The sequence below is a fragment of the Cervus elaphus genome, chromosome 12 (genome assembly GCF_910594005.1).
Source record: "Cervus elaphus chromosome 12, mCerEla1.1, whole genome shotgun sequence".
Lineage (NCBI taxonomy): Eukaryota > Metazoa > Chordata > Mammalia > Artiodactyla > Cervidae > Cervus > Cervus elaphus.
The window spans coordinates 67,944,492-67,971,695 of NC_057826.1; the positions used below are offsets into that span (position 1 = coordinate 67,944,492).

General features: G+C 38.0%; 1 protein-coding gene across 8 annotated transcripts in view; it reads left to right on the top strand.

Annotated features, from left to right (window-relative positions):
* MEIS2 (Meis homeobox 2) overlaps positions 1-27,204 on the top strand; it is a 220,495-nt gene that overhangs the window by 94,943 nt on the left and 98,348 nt on the right. The window lies entirely within an intron of this gene.

Genomic DNA, 27,204 nt, shown 5'->3' on the forward strand with positions numbered 1-27,204 from the left:
GCTTATTGATGTTAAGAGGGCAGTACAGATTGGTTACAGTGGGAGTTTTATGGAATCCAATGTGTGATGATGTTTTGGTCTCTCAGTGATAGAACTCCTGTCTTTATTTTAAATCTCTCATAAATTTGAAAGAAAAAAAATTAAAAATGTGTGAAGCCTAAAGTTATTAACAATTCTAAGGTAAATTTAGCATAAGGTCTGGGGTTTTCTCACCCTGAAAGAATTGCTAGTATTACATTTGAGCAGACGTGAGGGTTTCAGTTGCAAAGCTTTTGGCTTTCAGAGAAGGGTTTTCTGGAACGTCACACAGAGTCACTGGCCCGGTGAGACGAGAACACACAGGTCTCCCTGGAAGCTGGAAGGAAGGTCTCTGCTGAGAGGGCAGGATGACCAAGGGCATTGCTGCTCCCTGGGTGGCTCTGCAGCTTGGTTTGTCTGGGCTCCCTCTGGGGGTGTCACGCTAAACTCCAGGGAGCTCTGGGCTCTCCTCCAGCTGTGGTCAGCCATTCAAAAAAACATCTTTCCGGAGTGAATGAGCCCTCTAGGAGACATGGTTTTGGACAATTGTCTTATTACTTAGATACTGGGAGGAAGGCTCTGTAAAAAACCCCAATGCACTTAACTAAAAAAACCAATCCAAACTTCCTATCACTGTTTTCTAAGAAATATGTCTATTTAAAACAAAATTAATAAAAACTCCAGTTGTCACCCAAAACACCCTTCTTCCTCTGCAGCTCTGGATACTAATTACATTCCTTTCATTTGTCTTGTTTACATGACAGTCTATGTAGGCAAAGGTAGACCACAATGCATAAGAAACTCTTTAATCAATCTTTGCTAATCCTTCTCACCGCCACCAAAACACAGATGAATTGGTGGGAAAAAATTCTACTTGATGAAAAAATGACTTTCATCAAAATTCACTCACACCAAAATGTTATGTGACTCATATTTAGTGGTATTGTTTTTTCCTATGAGCAAGTACTTTACTAAGTGATAGGGAGGATGCAAAGATGAATCAGAAGCAGAGCCTGCCCCTAAGGAATTTACATACATGTAGGAAAGAGAAAACGTGAATATCTAACAAAAATTAAAAGTAGAAAGTGGAACATGTCCAAAGGAAAGTGTGGTATGGGTAAACGTGTGGGTAAGGTGTCAGGAGAAAAGTATGGGGGTTGGAGGAAGGAAAGATTACTTCCAGCTGAGGGAATTAGTGGATGTTTCCAAGAGGCTGCAGTGCGGGGAGAAGGAGGGAGAACTTTGAAGGCAGGTGATGGGTGGGGGTGGAGGAGTGGGAGCAGCAGCCACGGTGCATGGAAAGTGAGGCCAGCAGTGGTCAGCAGGGATTGGTTCCACAAAGCCTGAGATAAGGCAGCCCCAGCAACCGGAAATGATGCTGGGAAGGCAAGTCCCTTCAGACTGGAGACAGCACTGATTAAGGATTTTAGACCTGACTGGATGGAGAATGAAGTTGACAGGGAATCATTGTAATTCTGAATAATTCGTTTGGAGGAATTGAATCAAATGGATTGAAATGCCAAAATAACTGGAGACGGAAATAAAAGATTGTAATTGAAATAAAAGTTGCCCAAAGTATGGAGAGTATATGATTTGTGGTATGCAAGATGAATTTAAATGTTATTAAATTATACCACTTTAATAATAAGATAGCTTAAATAGGTACTTTAATAATGAAATAGCTTAAATGTGTATTAGAAGTACTGTTGTTGTCGCGTTTAGTTGCTAAGTTGCGTCCAACTCTTATGAGCCCAGGGACTGTAGCCCACCCGGCTCCTCTGTCCATGGGATTTTCCAGGTGGGAATACTGGATGAAAAAAACAGAATACTGGTTGTTGGGTTACCTTTTCCTTCTCCAATTAGAAGCATATAACTTATCATTAAACATCAGAGAGATGCAAATTAAAACCACAGTGAGATATCATCTCATACTTGTTAGAATGGCCACTATAAAAAGACAAGAAATAGCAAGTGTTAGCAAGGATATGGAAAAAAGAAAACCCTTGTGCACTATTGGTGGGAATGTAAATTTGTGCAGCCACTAAAATAAATAGTATGGAGGTTCATCAAAAAATTAAAAATGTAACTACCATATGACTCAGCAGTTTTACTTCTGGATATTTATCTGAAGAAAATGAAAACACTAACTCAAAAAGATACATGCACTGTATTTTCAAGCTTGCATTATTTAAAATAGCCAAGATATAGAGGCAACCCACGTGTTCATCAATGGCTGAATGGATAAAGTAATTGTAGTGTATGCAAAATGGAATACTAGTCAGCCACAAAAAAATAATGAAATCTTGCCATTTACAAAGTGGATGGATCTCAAGAGCACTATGCTAAGTGAAACAGGTCAGATAGAAGAAAACAAGTATTCTATCATCCCTTTTATATGCAGAACCTAAGTTAGTCTTAGTTGCTCATTCATGTCCAACTTTTTGAGATCCCATCAACAGTAGCCTGCCAGGCTCTCCTGCCTATGGAATTCTCGAGGCAAGAATGCTGGAGTGAGTAGCCATTCCCTTCTCCACGGGATTTTCCTGACCCAGGGATCGAACCTGTGCCTCCTGCATTGAAGACAGATTCTTTACAGTCTGAGCCATCAGGGAAGTCCTAAAAACAAAACAAGAAAACTCAAAGATCTGGAGAACAGATTGGTAATTTCCAGAGGCAGGTGTTGGGAAAGCAGGAGAAATGGGTAAAGGGGGTCAAATGGTAAAAAGAGAAGAGAAATTAAATTAAAAATAATAATAAAGTCCCCCACCAGCTTTTCACTAATGATCATTGCTTAGATCTATCTTAAAAAAAAAAAAAAAAAGAAGGAAGGAAGAAAAAATATAATTTGCACAGCAAAGCTCTGCTTTCATAGACTATTGCCATGAGGAGTCTAAAGGGAGAGAGAAGTAGGTCTTTGAAAGTACGTTAAATTGAAAATAAAATAAATAGTATAGTGTTGTGATTTGCCCATATTGCCCAAATCCTGACTGTCAGAGGAGTGACTAAATGTTGGGAAACCCTAATCTGAGTAAAAAAGTTCGTGAGTTCCTACATTAGAGTGATGGGAATGGCAATGAGGAGGTACATAGGAGAAATAGTCTGGAGGAGGAATCTGCAGATTTTGGTGAGTTAGGTATGGTAAACAAGGAAAAGCAGGAGAAAAATCCAAGATGCTGAGCAAACTTGGAGCCTGACTCAATAAAAATGCCTATAATCACTAAAAGAAACAAAGGAAGAGCAGGTTAATGTGAAAATAAGAATTCAGTATATGGTCATTAAGTTTGAGAGACTTCCATCAAGCATTGGAAGTACAAAGCTGAAGGGCTGGAACAGGAAGCGGTCTAGAATTGGCTTTAGAAGCTGAAGTTGTGAAATTGTGACTGAGGAAGACAGAGAAGAGAAGAACACCCAGGATAGATCCTTAGGGAAGCATATGTTTAGGAATGCTAGGAATTAATGAGGTTTAGGAAGATACAGGAGAACTAAGAGAAGCAGGAAAATACAGAATCTTGAAAGATCATCCCAAGTCTGAGCCCTCAATGCCTCCCTGTGGTTGGCATAAGGTAGCTGCCAAATAAATATTTATGAAAAAGAAATGCAGAATCAACAGAGTTAGATCTAAGGAGAGGTTGAGGGGCACAAAGGAGCAAACACCATTGAATTTGGCCATGAGGAAGTCATTGGTGACCTTTGGGTCTGTTGAGTCTCGGTGGAGTGACAAGGGCAGAAGCCAGATTGCAAGGAGGGAAGGACCGAGTGGGGGGTCCGGAACTGGGCTCTTCTTTCAAGACTGAAAATAGAGAGGATGCTAGCTGGGGCACGAGTAGCAGAGTTGAAAACAGATTTTTTTTTTTTTTTTTTTTTTTTAAGGAGAGGGTATGCTCAAGCATATTTGTAAGCAAAAGAAAAGGATCTGGTAGAAGTGAGGAGATTGGAAGTTAGGGATGGGGAAGTTTTGAGGAGCAGGGGAGCGAGCTAATGGAAAAAGCAACTGAGTAGGGAAGAAGCAAGGAAATCCAAGGTGCACATGGAGAGGTTAGCATTGGCAGTGTGGACGAGTGGTTCTTTCTCTAAGACTGGTTGAGCATAGGTACAACTAGTGATGTGAAGAGGAGAAAAAGGAAGCTTGTATTAGGTGGTCTTCATTTTCTAACGCAAGTAGTGAGATCATCTTCAAGCAGGAGGTTTGAAGAGGTAGGGAGGGGATTTGTTCCTTGAAAGACATGGAAAGCTTGCCGGTTCTCAGTGCCAAGAATGTGGGGGAAACTATTAGGGCTGAGTGCCAAAACCTCAAGGACAACTTCTTCACAGCTCTTAGCCATCGAAGGCTGGAGGGTGGATAAGTTTCTGTGTAGAAATAGAGGTTGGCAAGTTTGTATTATTGCAGTAAGGAGCCTTTGGTCATGATTAGGATCTAAAGATTTTATATTTAATTTAGTTGAAATATCATCAAGCAGGTAGTGAAGGAGGTCACCCTAAACTTCTGTTTCTTCAAGTGTCCCAGTGTAATCATTGTCAAGTCTTGCTGTAGGAACTCTAGGTGGGTCCTGTTAATCAAGTTCAGCCAATTGAGATACTGAGGCATGAAGAAGTTATTGGCCATGATAATGAGATAATGGCCTTAGGTACCACACCAGACTCCCTCCTTTTTGTTTTCTCATGACATTGAAGGTATTTCCTGGCTGGAATACACAGCACTTCAAGACAAAAAGTCAAGGGTTCATTTTATTTTCAAGTGGGAGATGGGAAGGACACTGCTTTTACAGTTAGACAGTCCTGGGTCTGATGACTCTGATGTACCAACTGCAAGACACAATGTCTCCAAGCCTCCATTTTTCATTTGTAAAACAGAGTTCCCAGTAGGGTTACGATGAGGACTGAAGGTGCTCAGTACAATGCTACGTACATAGTAGTTGTTCAATTAATGGAAGTTAAATTATTATCCACAGTCATTTCTCAAATTTCACCGTGATGGCTTTATTCTGAATATTTCCTGAATGAATTCTGCATGTATTTGACTTTGGGAAGTGTATTTCTTGTAAGTTATTGATTTTGAGGGAGGGGGAATATCTGTCACATGACTGGCTGGATGAATGAAAACCTTGGTCCCATTCTCTTAAAAATGAAAACTCTCAGGAGTTACCAAGTGGCTTACCATAGGCTAGGACCTGCAGTTCTCAAGCAGCAACATCCTTACTTGGTGAAATTTTTCTGGGTGCCCTTTGCTTTGCTCATTTTGCTGGGCTCAATACTAACGTTCTTCCCCCAGGCAAGTAAACGAAGTGTCACTGTGACATTTTCCCTCCATTAGAAGACAAAGCCATTGATCACTCAGAGTCAGCACAGGTTTACTATGAATGAATTAAGCCAGACCTATCTTTGCCTCTGACAGTGTTGTCATGGTGCCCATCTCTTTCACCTCTGTATGCCCAGTACCGGACACAGATCCTGGCACGTACCTGATCCTCTGTATGTACTGAATAATCAATGTGGTCCTTGTGAACATGAGGACAAATCACAGACTGGTAAGAGTTTGGTCAGTTGGCTTTGTTAAGAAAGTCAGCACCAATAGATTTCTAGCACCTAAACTCCAGTGGCTTTTGTCTTCAGCCCAGTTATGTGCAATCGTTTTTAAAAATAATGAATTGACTGAGGACATTGATGACTCTTTCTGTTTGTAGTAGATGAAGAGAGAGCCAAAATGTCGAATGGCAGGAACAGAATGCAAAGAGATTCTAAGAAGTAGTATAGCAAATGGAAAGAATAGTCTGTGTAGAGTTAGATCGCTAAGGTTTGAACTTTGGTTTCACCACATACTAGGGGTGTGACCATCAGGAATTCACTTAACCTTTCAGCCTTAGTTTTATCAGCAAAATTAGGAGAGGAATCCCTACTTCATGCATGGATGAATCATGTTGGTACAATGTGGAGGCCCTCAGAGCAGTGTGCTTCCCGCAGAGTAGGAATTACTCAGCTTGTTTCCTACTGCCAAAGGAGTTTTGGATCTGTTGAAACAATGAGCCAACTCTAACAAGACAGAATTATAAGGAACATACATGTACAGAATGCTTGAGCACAAAAATTCACTTAATATAAACATAAGACAGGAGCTATGTGACAGAGAGATTTTAAGCTAACAGTAAGCAAAATATGATTTGGCTAAAAAGAAAAAAAAAGCCTTGTATTACTACAACAAAATATCCAGAATGATAGAAGTTATAGAGTGTAATCTACACTGATCAGACTGGCTTTGGAGAATGGGACCAGTTTTAGGCTCCATCCTTTAAGGGGGACATGGACAACCTGGAGCCCTTGGTGATGAAATTAGCCAGTGTGGTGACCTGCCTCAGAAGCCTAAATAAAGTCTGAGCAGCCACAGTACATGCTGAAATTGGAGAATAGAACAGTTAGGGGGACAATACAGCCGCAAGTGTTGTAAGGCTCATCCTGGGGAGGATGGTAACTAGGCTTGCTCTGTGACGTCACCAAGGATAGGGCAAGGATCACCGAAGGGGCCGGGCTGTGAATTTCAGTTTGACCTCAGTCAGCACTTTCCAAGCACCGGTTATCAGAATGTAGAAGGAGCTGCCTGTGGAGGTGTTAGCTCCACTCCCTCCTTACCTGCCCAAGCGGGGTGCATTTGTTCCTTGGCACAGGCATTCGAGAGGAATCAACAATTGGCTGAGGCACTGGACTGAATATTACTCATGGGCTCTTTCAACCCCGTGATACCTGGGTTTCCTGTAACTTTCCTAACTCAAAGTGAACACACAGCAAATTGCTCTTTCTGCCTCAAAAAAAAAAAAAAAAAAGTTGAATATAGTTCAGTGCTCGGGCAGACAATAAAAATTAACCTTAAAAGGATAAAGAGCTTTTAGCCCCATGTGTTGTTTTACAGTGTTTTCAAAAAACCAATAGCTGAATTTTATTCTTAGCTTTAATTAGCTTTACCGACGAAGAATTCTTCAAGCACTCTACCAAGTAAGCAGTCTTTCCTCTCACATCTGGCATTTTTTGTAAAGAGAGCAACATGCTCAAGGCATAGCTCAAAATAGAAGCTAAATTCTCCAACTTCTAAATCCCTAGGCTGTCTCCATACAGCCCTTCTTATCCCAAACTTTCTAGAGGCTGTTGAATTTACCCTTCCCGAGCCTGGAGGACTTCTCTTTCAGTGATTCAGATGTCTGGCTGTCCAGTTTCAGAAAGGTTAGAGCACTTCAGTAAAAGTCTGAGAGTAAATAATAAAAGGAGGCCTGAATGCAAATATGTGACAAATACAGTTACTCCCATTTCTGGGTGGAGAAATGGTGATTCTTATTTTTAGCAAGGAAGACAATGGGATGAAATCATGCAGCTGCTAGGTCTTGGCCATTAATCACAAACCCAGTCAGCTCTCAGCGCCCAAGCCGCTGTGAAAGTTGGGTCATGAGCAGAGTTTTCACCCTCTTTACATCTGCTCTGTGCCTCTTACCTAGACCTTCCACTTTGTGGCACATTCCCTGACATGCTTCTAAGAACAAAACACAGTGTCCGCCTTCTGGGAGGAAGTTTTGGTAAAGTTTTGAAGATTCCCTGACTTCACCCTGAAGAAACACATAATTCTGCTTGAGAACCCACTATTGCTAAATGGTTTTAACCACAGACCTCAAGGAGCATTTACATTCAAACCTAACTCCAAGAGCTCGTTCTTGTTGTTCAGTCGCTTAGTTGTGTCCAAGTCTTTATGACCCTGTGGACTACAATTTGCCAGGCTTCCCTGTCCTTCACTATCTCTCAGAGAGCTCGTGTATATTATTAATTATCCTAACCTCGGATAAAAACAGAGGGGGGGGGCGATAGTTTGATCAGTAGTAGTTCTGCAAATTGTCACCAAGAGCCATTGGTTCCCCGAGGCCGATGACTGCTCTGCATTCTTCCAGTGTGGACACCCAGAGCTGTTGAAAAGAATTGAGACGCTTGTCAACAGAATGGAAAGCTGGCCTTCATCAAAACAATTTTAGTCTGTGAGACTAATGACCTTTCCTTGCTGTTTGTTTTAGTTTGGAACTAAATGAGAAAATTGTTTTAGATAACAGCAGCTTGGTCTTCCTTTCCCAAGTATTTTATTAGGACAAGTCAAGCAGCATAATTGTTAACCAGGATTTTAAATATATATATATAATAATATATAAATGTAAATATATATATATATATATATATATATATATAAAACAGACTAGAGGAAGTGGTTAACTAGCCCAGAAATCTAACTTCAGGATGGATAAGGAAAAATAACAAACACAAAGGCATCATGTCTAAGGAGAAATATGCCCATTGTTTGTTCACACTGCTAAAGTAATGATAGTCCCCACATGATAAAATGATAAAATAACAACACTTCTAAGTACTATTTGCTGCCAGTTTTTTTTTTTTTTTTGTAGCTGTAAACCGAGCTAGCTGATGAACAGTCTCTAGGGATGGGATAAGATCACCCTTGCTTCCTGTTCAGCCTTGCTGGGGGGGAAAAAAAACTAATGAAAGAAAAGAACGTAATGGTTTTACAATCTAGGTAAAAGGTTTAAGAGAGTTCAAAGATCAATTAAGTTTTAATTCTGGATTACTAAATTTCTTTTCTGACGAGCAAATAAACTCTTGGCTTAGAAGACTTAGAAATCTACAACTCAAAACACAAATATAAGCAAGAGATGGTTAATCAGGAATGTAAAAACCCTACGGGGGAAAGTAAATGTTAGGTGGTTTTCTTTTATCTAAAAGCACTTTAGTAGTCCATTTGAAGTGGCGTATAATTTTTTAAAAATATGCATGGATGTGGGCTTCTTTGGTTAAGTGTCTATGAGTGGGAATGTATGGATATGTTTAAAGTGTTTAAGTAAAAATATCAAATAGGCTTTACGCAAACCACTAGATAATTTACAGACATTTGCTGCAGTGACCATTCCCCTACGGCTCCACATCAGGGTGGAGAACAGGGACGTTCACCACATCGTTGTGAAGCAATGAAATTTCTGTAAGTCGTGATCTGCTGGCATGTAATAACTCGATCTGCTTCATGCAGACAAAATATATTAAAAGTATGGACGAGTGAAGTTTGTGCCCCAGGGAAAAGGCAAGATAATGCATTGAAATTGTTCAGAGGTAGTTAGATGCCTAATGGTCTAATATGTGAGCTATGTGAGGTCTAGGGTCTGGTTCTCATAAATTCTGGCTAGACTGATCCTGTAATTTCAAGCAAAGGATAAAAGCGTTAGCCAGAATCATCAGTGTTCAAGGTCCATGATGCTGGGTATTATTCATGTAAAGATTTTAAAAAGAAAAGAAACACTTTAAAAAGGACTCTGTGGGGTATTAGTCATGATTTTGTATATTTGCGTGTTTGTGTTGGAAAATATTTGCATACCTACATGTATAAGCCATTTAATGAAATAAATTAACTTGGAATTTATAGAAACCTTCCACATCTTTTCCATGATGGGATAGGATTTTTGATATAATACAATAATGTGCTGCATGAAAAATCATGTAAGATCTAATTATTTCAACTTCAAACTGACATATCTGTGTTTAAATTGGAGTAAAAAATAAAACATGTTTGTAATAAAAATTTACCATTACGAATGGAATAATTTAAAACCAATTTGGATGGATTCAGGAGTGATTAGAGGAAAAAGTTCCCAAGACATTTGGTAGCCTTATAAATGATTTCACAAAATATGCTAAGACTATCCTACCAATTATATTGGCTGAATACTGAATCCTCAGATTTGAAAAGAAAATTCTCTAAGAACTGAGCTTTTGAGATTAGGTTGATGGTGAGTATGAAAACCCTTGATAACTTCCTCCTTTATATAATTTATTTCATCGTGGGGGTAGAAGTTTTGAAGTTTTCATTTGCAGTTTCTTTTCTTTTTTTAACCAGCTCATTTATGTTTGAGTCTATAGTATATTTATACAGTCTTTCCTGCCAGAATCGTTGACAGTATTTTTAAATGCTTTCCCTCACTGCCTAGGTTATAGCAAGCACCACTCTCCTTAAGTTCTCAAAACTATACCACCCACACACACATCATGAATAGAGAAGTGCATACATTTTTTTTCCCCTTTGGTAAAACAAAGTGTTCAATCTAAAATTACTTTGGCTTCATTGGGGCCCTAAAAATCATCTCAATTTCATTCCTATAGAAGTAGCTGGTAAGCAAGCTTCTATTTGATCCTGGTGACAAGGTGATCATTCTAGAATTCTGCTCATAAAAATGTCCACACCTACACACCTAGATATTTATATACACTCTCTCTGATAGTACCATACTTTAAAGCATTCCAGTAGAGAATATCCTTTGGGCAGAAAAACTGTTGATCTAGTCTTCTGAGTTTACCTGAAGACATTTGTAGATTCAGTTACATTTGATTATTTGACTTTGATTTTTCAAATTGCTAAAAATGCTTAACTCCTAGTTACTCTACTTCACAGCGTAGCATATATATGCAGCTATTACCTTTCAATATTTAAAACATGCAAATAACTTTCTTTTAAATATCTAGGAGGTGATGTTTTTTATTTTCAAATGAAGAAACCAGTATCGAAGATTTACATGGTCTTTAAAATACTTTTTAAACCATCAGATTGCAAAACTTGCATCACTTCTGCTTACTTACTCTTTTTTTTTATAACCACTTTCTATTTCACCTGTTTTTCACCTTGAGGAAATATATTGAGAGTTCCATCTAGTAGTCAGATTACAAAGAATTATAAGGAGTCACATTGCTGTTTATCCTTACATTTTGATGCCCCAGAAAACCTTGGACAAGTGGGTTGACACTTTTTTTAAATGAAAGTATATGAATTATTTAAATACTAGAACTCGAGGAGTTTCTTTTTGCTTTATTTGAATAATTATAAAGTAGGAAAAGCTTCCAGAGTTGCATTCTTTCATGAGTTTCTCCTCATATTATTTGGAAGAAAATCTGAACAACAATTTAGCTAATGCTAATTTTAAAAAATTTAATTGGTGTGTCCATCTTTCCATAGCTACGCTTACAGCTTTATCAGTGACATTTTGCCACTGGTTCATGAACATAAGGTGATTATATGACAATCTTCAGCTACAGATAATTTGCAAGAATTAGTGGTGGAGTCATGTTATTTAACTTTTCATTATACATTCTGTCCGTTAGGGAGACTCATAGTTTTAGCAGGAAGGGTAGGTACTGGAAATTTGGAATTAGTTTACATATTCTATCCAAAGTTAGGTAATATGATTACCTTTTGATTATTTAAATTCTAAATATCTCAAAGCCAAACTCCAAATCTGTGCTAGAAACCTCTCACCATCCCCCTTCTCTCCCCCTCATCGTCATTCTCCAAATCTTTTCCAGATTGTTTGCAAAATGAAATTATCTAATTTCACGAGTATTTGTTCTGAGAAAGCACTACACTCTGGTAGAAAGAATCCAGAGACTCAGTTTCAAGGCCTGATATGTTAAGACGAGACCTTTTTGTCCATGAGATACCACCGTGGATTTACTGGGAGCTCTGAGGGAAACATCTGGGCCAGACTTGCCCAAATGCATCTGTGAACCAGCATACCGATAATGCCATTTATGGCTAATGTCAGCAAGATGAGTTCTTGAGTGAGAAACACATAAAATATTGTGAATATTTTTTTAAAAATTAACTTGGTTTGCTGTCTTTTAGAAAACGCTGTGTTTTTACCATTGTCTTCTTTCATTATTTCTTTCCAGAATTTCTATCACCACATCCAACTGTAGTAAGAATTTATTCAGGACATTTTAATATCTATTGAGGCACTATTTCAAAATGTACATCTGCTTACTTCATTATAATATTTCTGAATTTGTAACTCTTGCCACTATTAAATTTAGTTTTTTTAAAAAGACTTCAGACTAGGAACCAATGCTGAATTATTAATTTGAACATTATGAACTTTTCAGGTTCTAAATATAGAGGAAGAAATACTGAGCTAAGTTGACTAATTAATCTGGTTGACTACAATATATTTATACAAGCAGAATTAATCTAGCAGACCCAAAAGTTTAAGGAGACTAGTCAAACTATAAATGAAGTAAAGCAGTAATCCAAATGACTAAACAAGTCATTATATTGAAAATGGACACTTTAATATATACTTTTTTTACACTTCATTTTTAATTGGAGGATAACTGCTTTACAAATTTGTGTTGGCTTGTGCCATACAACAATGTGAATCAGTCATAAGCATACCTTTTTCCCCTCCCTCTTGAACCTTCCCCCCACCCCTCTAGGTTGTGACAGAATACCGTCGAGCTCCCTGTGTTATTTAGCAGCTTCCCATTAGCTATCTGTTTTACATATGGTAATGTATATGTCTCCGTGCTACTCTCTCAATTCTTCCCACCCTCTCCTTCCCCCAGCGTGTCCAAAGTCTGCTCTCTATGTCTGCATCTTTATTCCAGCCTTGCAAATAGGTTCATTAATAATATTTTTTTATAGCTTGATAACACTAAGATTTTGTGCTTTGTACTGGTTTTATACATCTAACACCCACAAAGTGTCCTACACTACTGCATAATTAGAATTTTTACTTCTAGTTATTACACTGAGAAAGCATGCCCAGACTGAAGCACCTTTTATTATTTATTTAAACACCTTATATTTATTTTGTTCAGGCTTTCTCACTACACAGTACCATCAGCCTCATTTATTTAGTGCACACTATGAAGGTGCATGAGATAAATATGCTCTCTTGTTTGTTTAAATGTCCCACCTTTTATAATGTGGGTGATGGCAGAGTTTGTAAAAATGGAGTCTCCTTTTGCTTTGTGACAAAAAACACATCTCATAGGTCCAATTTTAGGTCTAATCACAGATGCCGTCCCATGATAAAAGGATAGGCTGTGGAATGTGCCCAAACAGAACTTCTAAAGGTATAGTTAAATCAAAGGGTGTTCCTTTGAGTTTGTATAAAAAAAGAAAAATCTCATTGATTTTATGGAAGAAATAAGAGAAAATATCACTCTGTGGACTGCTTGATGTGAGGGAATACTATAGCATTTTGCTTTAGTCTGATACTTAGTAGACAAGTCCCCTGAGTAGGAAGCATGGCTAATTCTGTTCTTTTAAAGTGCCTAATGTAGTGTTGACACACTCAAATGTTAAATAATATATTTTAACATGAAGGGAAAGCTCAAAGCTTTCATGAGGTAAGGCTGAAAAATAGTTATACATGCCCTTGATTCATGGAAATTAAAGAGGCAAAGAACTCACATTTATTCATTCCAAGAAAAATCGTTACAGTCTTGTGTTTAGCACATGTTGGATTTACATTTCCTAGATTTTCAGGGCTTCAAATCCTTCCTCAAGAAAATTTTATCTAATAGCTCTGAATATCAGGATTTTTTTTTTCCCTTCTGAAAAGCATACCTCTTTCTCTGGCACTCACACTTTAAAGTATTGCACAAAAACATTAAGTCTTTCTTCTTTTAAAAGTCTACACTATTCTTAAAAAAATATCAAATTATATGCTTTAAATGAGTGCCTTGTAGGTATGTGAATTGTAGCTCAAAGATGTTTGAAAAAAAAAAACACCAATAAACTCGACAGTTAAGCTGTATGCGCCTTATGCCTTCTTTTCTCTTTTTACTTTGACTGGTTCATTTGATAAGTAAAAATTCACACCAAAATAATGATTTCAAATAACAAATGTCCAGGTTTATAAAAAGTGAGATACTTTGAAAATGATTTAGGTACAACAGAAGATTATATTTACAGTTCAGGTTCTAAAAATTGTCATTGATTTTAATGTCAACAAATTTATAATTTCTACATTAGCTCTGTTGGCCAATCTGGGTTTGTTTTTTTTTTTCTTTTACTTTAAAATCTTTTAATTGGTGGGAAATTGCTTTACAATGCTTTATTGGTTTCTACCATACAATGACTGATCTGTTATTAGACAAAATTAATTTTTCCCTTCAGATTTTACAAACCACAAGTGCTGATTCACTTAACCAATAGATTTAAATTTCAACTCTAACTGTATTCCTTTTGGAGTGTGTAAAAAAGTAAGAACTCTGCTTAAAGATGAAGATACAATTCCCTTCCTTCAAGTACCTCCAGCCTCACGGGGTACACCAATGAGTAAGCAAGGCCTGGCACTAGACTGTACTTTTCACTACACAAACAACAACAATATAATATTCAAGAAACATCTGGCAACATCACATAGCTGCTGATAAACCAGAAATTAAGCTCTTCTCTTATAGGAAATGTGGTTTATAAAGTACTTAGTGCAGTGACCAGCATGGACTACTACTGGACTACTCCAAATGTGAGTAGTCCAGTAGTAACATAGAAGTAACAGTCACACCAGTAGAGTTCTCATTGTGGTTAAATTTATATGGTTAAACCAATGATGACAATCATTTTCTCTTAGATGTTCTCTGAGAAGAGTTCTAGTGACTCCCTGGTGGTTCAGTGGTGAAGAATCTGCCTTCAGTGTGGGAGATGCTGGTTTGATCCCTGGATCAGGAAGATCCCAGAGAAGGGAACAGCAACCCACTCCAGTACTCTTGCCTGGGAAATTCCATGGACAGAGGAGCCTGGAGAGCTACAGTCCATGGGGTCGCAAAGAGGCAGACACGACCTAGCAACCAAACCACCACCACCAAGAAGAGTTTTGATGGCTTGGAAAAATGTAGATAAGTCTTGGGCAGAGGATATGTCTGAGTCCTAGAAAGTTGCCATCAGGGACGTCTCTGTGGAGCTAGGAGACCTTGTGAACATATCAGGGAGATGAAACTGAAAGAAGAGTCCTGAGGGCAAACATGACTTCCCTCCCAACCTGAACAGAGGCCAAGAAGCCTAACTCTATTAAAATAATGAAAATAAGGAAAATTTTAAAGATGGATACTGTTGTGACCATGTATATGGTGGAGTTGATTCATCTGTACAATAAAAAATAGGTAAGTAGAGGCAGTGCTGGCAGAAATAATTTGTTCAGTTGCTAAGTTGTGTCCAAGTCTTTGTGACCCCGTGGACTGTAGCCCTCCAGGCTCCTCTGTCCATGGGATTTTCCAGGCAAGAATACTGAAGTAATTACCATTTCCTTCTCTGGGAAATCTTCTTGGGCCAGGGATCAAACCCATGTCTCCTGCACTGGCAGGCAGATTCTTTATGAGCCATCAGGGAAGGCCAGCAGAAGTCATATTGGACTGAAAATTAGTCGGAAAACCATGAGTTTGTCCGTGGTTCTCCCTGGTTGTCTCTACCCCTCACTTAACCTCTTCTGTTAGTTTAAAGCCAACCTGTTCAACTCTCAAATAGCATAATTCTTTTTTCTGGTGGTTCAGACGGTAAAGAATATACCTGCAGTGCAGGAGACCCAGGTTCGATCCTTGGGTCAGGAAGATCCCCAGGAGAAGGGAAGGAATACCCACTCCAGAATTCTTGCCAGGAGGATTCTATAGATGGAGGAGGAGCCTCACGTGCTACAGTCCATGAGGTTGCAAACAGTCAGACATGACTGAGTAACTTTCACTGCCAGTTTTTCTTGTAAGTGTTTAAGCATATTGTCTGATGGCTAATGAGGGAGTAAACAGAGGAAATATCAGGCATTAGCGATAAAGAAGAAATATGGCTTTAATGGTGGTGTTTTGAAGTTTAACAGTGAGAGAATTAAAAATGTCTTCACAGAAGCTAGATCTTTGCATTAACTGATATATCTATAAATCCACGAAATGGGGCCCCATTTTTTTTCCCACTGACCTTTTTTACGTTCTTGAAACGGGTTTCCCTTGTTTTACTCTAATGTCTTCCTCCATGAAGAAAGCTTCAGATTATCCAGAAATACATAATTTATTATTATATTATGGAAAATAATGAATTAACCTTCTTCAAATGCCTTGGAAATTCTTGCATGAATACAAAATTGTCATTTTGGGAACCTGCCAAATCTTGAACATCTCATTGAAGAGACAGAAAAGAGTTGTCTTCATTAGGGTAAATGGTTGGTGGTTATTGTTTAAGATATTTCCATAATGAATGGTTATTTATTGTAAATTTCTACTTTAATAAATCTTTTCTGTCTCTCTGAAAATCCATTATGTAATGACTTATGCAGCATGCCTTGGGGTGCTCAGTCCTGGGCCAAGACAAGCTATTTTCCTCCAACTGTTATCTATTATAACAAGTAGAGTCATAGCAGTTATCTAGAAAGGATACTTGTTAAAAGTGACAATTTTTTTTTTTTGCTATTTTTGAAAGGTTTCCCAAACCAAATGACAGAAATATCAGTTAACAATTATTATCACTGAACTCATATTTGCAATACAATTGGGGAGTTGATAAACAAACTAAAAAACTTACATTGCTTTGAGGTTCCCCAAACGGTAGTTCTCTAGAGCCTCCAAAAAAAGAATCTAATGTGAGTCATTTAGATGATCATAAGTATTTGACATCTTTAAGAATCTAAAATGGTGTTTTTCCAGTGAGAGAAATGCGCATTCCTAAAGCACAGAATCAATCGAAAAATGATAAAATAGCTGAGCCAAATTTTTGCATAGATCTGGCGTTCAGCACAAAACGTATTCTCAATAGAAAAACTGAGTGTTATATCTTCTTTGGTATAATCCCAGTGATGAGTTTGGTGACTGAATCAAGTGTTTGAGAAAAAAAAAAAATCCAACTAGACATAACTGAAATTCATTTCAGATCAGACTAAAGTGATCCCCATGAACAGAGAGGGAGATGAGGGACTCTCAGCCACCAGGTTGGCATGCCTTGTCTGTGCCACCAGTTTTATCATGTTAATAAGTGGCTCATGGCCGAGTTAATCTCCTTTTTAGTGACCACTTAGCCAGTTAGTTTTATCATACTTTTGCCCATCCTCCAAGAGATCCTGCTCTTCATAAGAAATATAACCTGGTGTGACTTTCTTTGAGAAAGTTCACCACCCCAGTGTTACCTCACTCCAAGAAGGGTTTTGCTCCAGGCAGGATTTCTAAATTTTAGAAGTTTACCTTTGATTCTGCCACCATTCTTTCTCTCCCTTTCCTACTTCCTTGTATACACTCTCTGCCTGTCACAACCTGCCCCACTCTCAATGATCTGGCAGTGCTATTCTCATCAGTCTCTTTTGGGGCACACGGTTCATCATCACCAAGCATACTCCTGCACCTCCTGTCCTTGCTTCCTGCAATGTGTGTGTTCACAAACATTTGACCTCAGTCAAGGTCACTCAAGAAAACAAGAATCATGCTAGTTATTTTAACAGAGAGAATTCGATATAAGGATTTGCTTAAATGAGTGTTAGTAACCTGAAATAGTAAAGCATGATAAAAAGCACTGAGTTAACACCGTTGCTTGAGCTGGACTTGGGGGTGGGGGGCATGGACAAAAGGGAGAGGCTAGGGTCAGCAGATCCTGGCAAGTCAGAGGAGGGACTTGTGAAGTTGGGGCTCAGGCCTCTGAGATAAGGCATCACCCAACAAGGGCCAGTGCTCAGAAGCTCAGCTCAGATCTGTGAGGGAGGGTGGCCAAACCAGTTCTGACACCTCTTAGTGGGCACAGTGAAGTTGATTCTGGGAATGCTGAAGAAAGCTGGAGACTGGAGCCAAATGTAGCCACCAGACCAGTGCCCTTGAAGGGCAGTGTGAGTGGGACAGGCGGCAAAGAGGAAGGAGCAAGTTCCATTCGCTCCTCCTGCCTTTCCAGTCTCCCCTCCAGCGCGGCCTAATGGCAGTGCCTAAGAGGAATCCTGCGAGTGGAGGAAAATCAGTTTGTGATGTCCCAGCCCTGGAGCCCAAGTGTCAGTCATTGAGTCGTGTCTGAATCTTTGCGACCCCTATGGACTGTGTAGCCCACCAGGCTCCTCTGTCCATGGAATTCTCTAGGTAAGAATACTGGAATGGGTAGCCATTCCCTTCTCCAGGGGATGTTCCCAATCCAGGGTTTGAACCCAGGTCTCCTGCATTGCAGGCAGATTCTTATCTCAAATCAGAGGACAAATGAGTTTGGAACTGAAAGACATAAGCTTACTAAAGCCTTCCCCAGAAGCTCCAGATGAATACAGAAGATATGATTATACTTAGCTAAGACTACCAAAAAAGAGTTAAATTTTGCTAATGAGCAGCCAGACCTGACCATCTCCACAATAAAATGAGGTGAAAATCTGGGACAACAGAGACCATATCAGATGCATCTAACTAGCCAATCCCAGTATGAGTCTTCCAATTTCCCTCTCAATACCCAGGGAACCACAATGCATAGTAAAAATTAATAACATTAGAAACCAAATGATAGAATCTGGGAAGAATAGACCCCTATTTATAAGGCATATGGAACTCAGGCTCATAACATGTCCCCTCTTTACTGCATAAAAGAATCCGTGTAGTGAGAGTAAGAATATGCTTCACAGCTCCATCACCATCTGCCTGCTGACCCAGGGAACCAGGAATTGTGCCAACCAGAAATCTGAGCAGAAACCCCTGTCTCGCCCTCAGTAGCTGCTCTGAGAGTATCATTTCCCCTGCAATTCAACCACCACCTTTCTACAACAAATAGGTATTGAAATTCTCAGGAAGCAAATGAACAGAAAGTTAAGGGAACGTTAACAGTGCAGCAGGGTATTCTGATAGATGTGTTCTTCAGGACAAGGCCATGGTGGGAAGTGGGACACTGGTGGAAAAAAATTTATTCTGCCGGCTATGAATTTAAGTTTTCCAAGTGCTAAATCTACTCAAAGTGAATGAAGCTAATCAGACATCTGAAGATGTTCTAACTCAAGATCTGTAAGAAATTATCAGAATACTGTATTAAAAGAAAACACAGCTTCTATGAAAGGTTAACTTATGGGATGGGAAGGAAAATGATGAGCTAAAGAAGAGGAGACGATGAAAGAAGATTGAAAGGAAGCTAAAAGCACAAGAGCAAGATGTTGAGTAAAAAAGTGCAGGTAGAAAAAACAGTCTTGCCTGTTTGCCAAAGAAAATGGATGATAAACACAAACAGATCAATGTCAAACTGGTCTCAAACCTTCTTCCAAAAAAAAAAAAAAAAGAAGAAGAAAATGAAGGAACTCTAGAATTTAAGGAAAAAATATTGTGACTCAATAGTATTATACAAAACAAATTGCTGATTCTTTTCAAATATATAGACAATTTGAAAAGTACTCATAATATATATTCTTAGAAAAAGCAAAAGCTACTTGTTGATATATTTCAAATAACTGATAGACAAAGGCAATTTGAGAATTTAGGAATGGGGAAGTCATCATTTTAAAATTAAAGTGAGTTCTTAGAGCAGCTAAAATAAAAGTGGCTAAGTAATTGTAACAAAATATAATATAAAATTAGATATTAAAAATTTTTGAAGAGCAGATATATAAGAAATAATAAATCAAAAATGTTTCTGACCTAACACTTAGATTATATGAGCAAAAATGGAAGGACAGGGGAAATAGTATGAAATGTCCAGTCTCTGTTTCATATGTGATAAATAGGAAAGATACAAATCACTCAGCTATTTGATTCAAACAAATAAAAAATGTAATCTAAGAAATGATGCTGAAAATGTAATGATTACTCTAGAGAAATTAAAGTAATATTTATCTTCCAAAACACCAGAGCTAAAGTTAATTCAATCAATATAACAGGATTTTATCAGAATTTCATATCCTGCTAAAAATAGTATATCTTCTTTTTCTAAATGTCCATAAAACAAGTATAATGATTGAATATATGTTAGTCCTCAAGGAGTAACTCAATTAACTGCAAACCTCAGAAGTTAATTTGACCACATCCTTTGACCACAATATAATAAAATGAGAAATTAATAATAAAAAATTGAGAGCAAATATCTAGAAGTTAGTTATATACTATATTAACAAAAAATCTTTCCCTCAAACAATTCTTTCATCAAAGATGAAATCAAAATTGAAATTGTAAGACAATATAAAAATCAATGACAGTGAAAACACTACAAATGAAACCATAGGAGATGCAGTCAAAGGTATACTTAGAGGACTATTTAAACCACTAAGTAATTATTAAGCTAGAATAAATGAAAGCAAGTAGATTCCACAAGGAAAGAGAATGAGAACTAGTAGGAGAGAAATTAATAATTACAAGAATCATTGCAATAAGTTTATTTAAAAACTAGTCTTTGAAAATTAAAATCTCCACTAGTATTAGAAAGGAAAAATACCCATTTTTTGATTGGGTCATTTATTTTTCTGGAATTGAGCTGCAGGAGCTGCTTGTATATTTTTGAGATTAATCCTTTGTCTGTTGCTTCATTTGCTATTATTTTCTCCCATTCTGAGGGCTGTCTTTTCACCTTGCTTATAGTTTCCTTTGTTGTGCAAAAGCTTTTAAGTTTCATTAGGTCCCATTTGTGTATTTTTGCTTTTATTTCCAATATTCTGGGAGGTGGGTCATAGAGGATCCTGCTGTGATTTATGTCGGAGAGTGTTTTCTCCTCTAGGAGTTTTATAGTTTCTGGTCTTACATTTAGATCTTTAATCCATTTTGAGTTTTATTTTTGTGTATGGTGTTAGAAGGTGTTCTATTTTCATTCTTTTACAAGCGGTTGACCAGTTTTCCCAGCACCACTTGTTAAAGAGGTTGTCTTTTTTCCATTGTATATCCTTGCCTCCTTTGTCGAAGATAAGCAAATCAAAACCACAATGAGGTACCATTACACGCCAGTCAGGATGGCTGCTATCCAAAAGTCTACAAGCAATAAATGCTGGAGAGGGTGTGGAGAAAAGGGAACCCTCTTACACTGTTGGTGGGAATGCAAACTAGTACAGCCACTATGGAGAACAGTGTGGAGATTCCTTAAAAAACTGGAAATAGAACTGCCATATGACCCAGCAATCCCACTCCTGGGCATACACACCGAGGAAACCAGATCTGAAAGAGACATGTGTACCCCAATGTTCATCGCAGCACTGTTTATAATAGCCAGGACATGGAAGCAACCTAGATGCCCATCAGCAGACGAATGGATAAGGAAGCTGTGGTACATATACACCATGGAATATTACTCAGCCATTAAAAAGAATTCATTTGAATCAGTTCTAATGAGATGGATGAAACTGGAGCCCATTATACAGAGTGAAGTAAGCCAGAAAGATAAAGAACATTACAGCATACTAACACATATATATGGGATTTAGAAAGATGGTAATGATAACCCTATATGCAAAACAGAAAAAGAGACACAGATGTACAGAACAGACTTTTGGACTCTGTGGGAGAAGGCGAGGGTGGGATGTTCTGAGAGAACAGCATTGAAACAAGTATACTATCAAGGGTGAAACAGATCACCGGCCCAGGTTGGATGCATGAGATAAGTGCTCAGGGCTGGTGCTCTGGGAAGAACCAGAGGGATCAGGTAGAGAGGGAGGCGGGAGGGGGGATCGGGATGGGGAACATGTAAATCCATGGCTGATTCATGTCAATGTATGGCAAAAACCACTACAATATGGTAAAGTAATTAGCCTCCAACTAATAAAAATAAATGAAAAAAAAAAAAAAACCTACTATAGAAAGGAAAAATACTTGAGTCAAAAAGAAGTGATGGCTACAAATGTATAAAGTTAGGAATGAGAAGGAAGAAATAGCTATAGATAAAGAGCTAATGATTATAAACAAAAAGTTTTGTTAATAGTTTTGAAAAATTTCGTGAGTTAAATCATTTTCTCTAAAAAATTATATATATTTCACACCCATGATGATGACTATAATAGACAGACCATATATTGATGAGGATATGGAGAAATTAAACCCTTATGCATTGCTAATAAGAATGTAAAATGGTGCAGCTGTGTTGGAAAACAGTCTAGCAATTCCTTAAAAGAATAAACATAGAGTTACTGTATAAGCCAGCAACTTCACTTCTAGGTATATGACCCAGAGAATTGAAAACATATGTCTACTCAAAAACTTGTACACAGATATTTATAGCTCCATTATGCATAATAGCTGAAAAATGGAAACAATCCAAATGCCCATCAACTGATGAATGGATAAACAAAATGTGATATATCCATACAGTGGAATATTACTCAGCCATTAAAACGAATGAGATAATGATTTATGTTGCAATATGGATGAACCCTGAAAACTTTATCCTAAGTGAAACATTATACTAAGTCAGACACTAAAAATCACATGTTATGTGATTTCATTTGTATGAAATGTTTAGAATAGGCAAATACATAGAGACAGAAAGTAGATTAGTGGTTGCTGGGGACTGGAAGAAAGAATAAGGAGTGACTGCTAGTGTGTTTGGGGTTTCTTTTTGGGGTGATGATAATGTTCTGGAATTTGATGGTTATGATATAATATGTGGATTATATCTCAATTTTTAATGAAAAATGAAATTAAAATGTAAATATATATTACAAAAAGTGATTCAAAAGGCAGCAAGTCTGAATATATCAATAATCTTGAAAAAAATGAAAAAGATGTCTAAAAACTAAGCCCTTTTCTGGGGTTGCCCTGGTGGTCCAGTGGTTAAGATTCCACATTTCCATTTCTGAGGGCATGATTTCAATCCCTGGTCAGGGAACTAAGATCCCACATGCCATGTGGTGTGTGCACAAAAGACAAAATAAACTAAGGCCTTCTCTTTCCCAAAAGAATGGTAGACCTAGGCTGTTTTATGGTAACATTTACTCAGTTTCTTATGAAAATTCCTCTACCATTTAAATAATTCCAAAACATAGAAAAGGATGAACATCATGATTTTACAGAACCTGGTATCAAACCAGACAAAAGACATGAAAAAAAATGTATACAATCTCTTACAGATATAGACTCAGACATCCTGAGTAGAATATTAATAAGGCAGATTTTGAAATGTATTTTCAAAATGCAGTAGAATCTAGTAGAATTTCTTCCAGGAATATTAAAAAATATCGGAAAATTCATCAGTACAGTTTATGTCAGTAGATCAAGAGATGGTCTTCCCTGGTGGCTCAGACTGTTAAAGAGTCTGCCTGCAATGCAGGACACCCAGTTTCTATCCCTGGGTCCGGAAGACCCCCTGGAGAAGGGAATGGCAACCCACTCCAGTATTCTTGCCTTGAGAATCCCATGGATGGAGGAAACTGGCGGGCTACAGTCCATGGGGTCTCAAAGAGTCGAACATGACTGAGAGACCACCAGATCAAGAGAAAATCCATATGATAATTATGTGAATTGTTAAAAAGGAAGTAAAAGTCAGCATTCATTCCTGATTTTTAAGCATTTAATAATAAAGGGATAAAAGGATATTTTAACATGAGAAAGAATATGTATCAGAAAATAACGTCTAGTGTCTTATCAGATAAGGAACTCCAAGGGATAGTCTGATTACAAGAAATAGTCTCATTATAAATAAGGAACAACTCTGAGCTTTTCTCAGAGTTGATCTGGATAGTCTAGTCAGTGCAGCAGGAGGAAAAAAGAAATTGAAAGTGTAAATACCCAGAAAGGACAAGAAAATTTTAAATAATTTGCAAATGATATAATTGCTTACCTAAGCAAAAAAAATCAAATGAAAATAATCAGATGAAAAACTATTCAAAACAACGTGAGTTCATTTGTCTCAAAATCAGTATGCAAACATCAACAGCTTATTACTTATCAGCAATAAGAGAAAATGAGAAAAACACTGAATCACAACAAAAAATATATAGTATTAAATTATAACTTCAAAAAATATGTTTTATTACTGTTTGAAAAAAAAATGAGATGAAATTGAGGGACATAAAAGAAAGCTTGATCAAATGGAGAGATATATTGTAAAGATAACTTTTCCCAACTATAGGTTGACATCTTAGAAGTTTTTGAGAAGCCTGAAAAAAATTACTGTTTTATTTTGAAGAATAAATGCACTAACATAAACTATGATTTTTTTTTAAAAGAGTAGCAAAAGTAGGTGATTAGTGTTATTCTCTCGGTCGTGTTCTACTCTTTGCGACCCCATAGACTGTGAAGGCCACCAATCTCTGTGGGATTCTCCAGGCAAGAATACTGGAGTGGGTTGCCATTCCCTTCTCCAGGGGAGCTTCCCAACCCAGGGATCGAACCCGGGTCTCCTGCATTGCAGGCACTCTTTACAGTCTGAGCCACCGAAGCCCAAAAGGAGGTCATAGTCCTACTGTAATTAATATGCATTAGAGAGCTATGGGCTTCCTTAGTGGCTCAGTGGTAAAAAGAAACTGCCTGCCAATGCAGGAGTGAAGTGAAAAGTCGCTCAGTCGTGTCCGACTCTTTGCCACCCCATGGACTATACAGTCCATGGAATCCTCCAGACCAGAATACCGGGGTGGGTAGCCGTTCCCTTCTCCAGGGAATCTTCCCAGCCCAGGGATCGAACCCAGGTCTCCTGCACTGCAGGTGGATGCTTTACCAGCTGAGCCACAAGGGAAGATGCAGATTCAATCCCTGGGTCAGGAATATCCCCTGGAGAAGGAAATGGCAACCCACTTCAGTATTCTTGCCTGGGAAATCCCATGGACAGAGGAGCCTGGCAGGCTATAGTCCATGAAGTCTCAAAAAGGTCTGACATGACTTAGCGACTAAACAACAACAACATAAAGCTATAGTAATTGTCAGCTTTGAGCTGGCACAGAAGTGAACACGCCTGTCAGTGGAACAGAAGAGAAAGTATATAATCATACCAGAAGTTTATGTAAGAATTTGTTTTAAAATAAAGATGGCATCTCAGATGGGAGAGAACAGAATAGATTATGTCATCTGATTCCCAAAGAATTAAAATTCTCAGTGTAAGAAATAAAACAATATTTGGTTGTTTTAGTTACATAGTTGTGTAAATTTAAGTTAAAGGAACCTTTCTATGATGATTTCAAGGGCAGAAAGCACTATTGCAACTATAAAAAAATTGAGCCTTCTGTATGGCAAGAAACAGCATAAATGACTAAAAATGTAATGGGCTATATATGAGATAGAGGATGTATGCAAAGTATAATTTAATAGTAATTTTAATAACAAATAAATGAATATGTTGCTAAGGGTATTAGTTGAATAGACGTGCATCTGATGCAACTCCACTCTTAGGTAGTTCACTAGCAAAAAATGCAGATAATCAATAACCATGTAAAAAATTTATCTTCACTAGTACTTGAGGAAATAAAATACAACATCAGTTTTTACATATCAGGTTAACATAGAGCAAAAAGAACAGTAGCACCAGTGTTGGCAAGGAAAGGGGAGACAGGCATTTTCATGAGCCTGCGTTGATATAACCTTTCTGGAGAATCAAACCTTAAAAAATGCATACTTATGACTGCACATTTCCACCTCTAGCAGTTTTCCTGAAAGATAATAATTTAGTGAACAAGGATATAAGTAGGTATTGATTATAGTTGTTGCTTACTTTAATTATAACACTGGACACTATCCAGTCATTGAGAATAAAAAGATAAATTGAGATGCATCCATATTGTGGAATATTATGCAGCTGTAAGAAATAGTAATGGATAAACCTAAGGCGAGGGCTTCCCAGGTGGCGCTAGTGATAAAGAACCCACCTGCCAATGCAGAAGGCGTAAGACATGGGTTTGATCCCTGGGTCGGGAAGGTCCCTTGGAGGAGGGCATTGTAACCCGCTTTAGTATTCTTGCCTGGAGAATCCCACTGACAGAGGAGCCTGGTGGGCTACAGTCCATGGGATCACAAAGAGACACAACGAAGCAGCTTAGCATAGTACAGCACAAAACTAAGGGGCTTACTGATATGAACATTTGTCAAAACCTGCTGCTGAAACCTGGACTTCAGCTCAAGTAATGTTAGTTGCCATAGAAAGGACAGTTAAATTATCTAAAGTAAAATAACAGTAATACTGGAGGTGTATCTTTTTTGATACAGGAAGATTTTCATGTCAGTTTTTAAAAGCAGGTTAGCATATTTGGGCTTCCCTTGTGGCTCTGCTAGTAAAGAATCTGCCGGCAACACAGAAAACCTGGGTTCGATCCCTGGGTTGGGAAGATTCCCCTGGAGAAGGGAAAGGCTACCCCCTCCAGTGTTCTGGCCTGGAGAATTCCACAGACTGTATAGTCCATGGGGTTGCAAAGAGTCGGAAATGACTGAGCGACATTTTTTTTTTTTTTTTAGCATATAATGCAACAGGAACCCATTTTTGAAATATATATATATAAATTAAATATATACATGTGGAAAATATTTGGGAAAATTATGACACAAAATGTTAGCTGTGCCTGTTCTAGGTAGGGAATTGTCTTCTTTTGCACTTTTTAACCTTTCTAAGTGTCCTCCAATGAACATGTTCTATATAGATACTAATTAGTAGGTTTCTTTTTAAAAAATTTATATTTATTTATTTTAAATTGTTTGACGATTGCTTTATAAAATTGGTTTGATTTCTGCCATACATCAACATGAATTAGCCATAGGTGTACGTATGTCCCCTCCCTCTTAAACCCCCTGCCCCTGCCATCTCCCACTCTTTCCCACCCCTCTAGACTATATGGAGCCCCAGTTTAAGTTCCCAGAGTCATACAGAAAATTTCCATTGCCTATCTGTTTTATATATGGTAGTGTATATATTTCCATGCTACTCTCTCCATTCATCTCACGCTCTCCTTCGGCTTCCCCACCCTGGTCCATAAATCTGTTCTCTGGTTTGTGTCGCCATTGTTGCCCTGCACATAGGTGCATCAGTACCGTCTTTCTAGATTCCATATATGTGCTTTAGTAGTTTTTTAATGTTTCCCCCCCAAAAAATGATCCAGGTAATAAGCAAGAAAGTGATATAAAGCACTTTTTTAGGCCTGGAAGAGGAATGCCATTGTGGGACAGAGATAAGAGCACAGATCCTGGAGCTAGATTGGCCTAGGTTCATCTAATCTGGATTCTGCTTCTCACTGACAGAGTTACCCCAGGCAGGTCATTTACCGTTTCAGAGTCTGCATTTGAGGATTAGCAAAAATGTATGTAAATCACCCCACACCGTGTCTGGCACATGTTAGGCACTTTACCAAAGGTTAATCCTTATTGCTGCTGCTGCTGTTATAAATGCCAAGGAAATTGGCCTGAAGACCAGAAACAGATTTAGATTGCTGAGAAGAAATGTGGATTAAAAATTGTCTAAAAGTTTTCATATTTTTTTTCTTGTGAAATATAGAAGGTGTTCATGGTTTTACCAAAAGACAGCTGCTTATC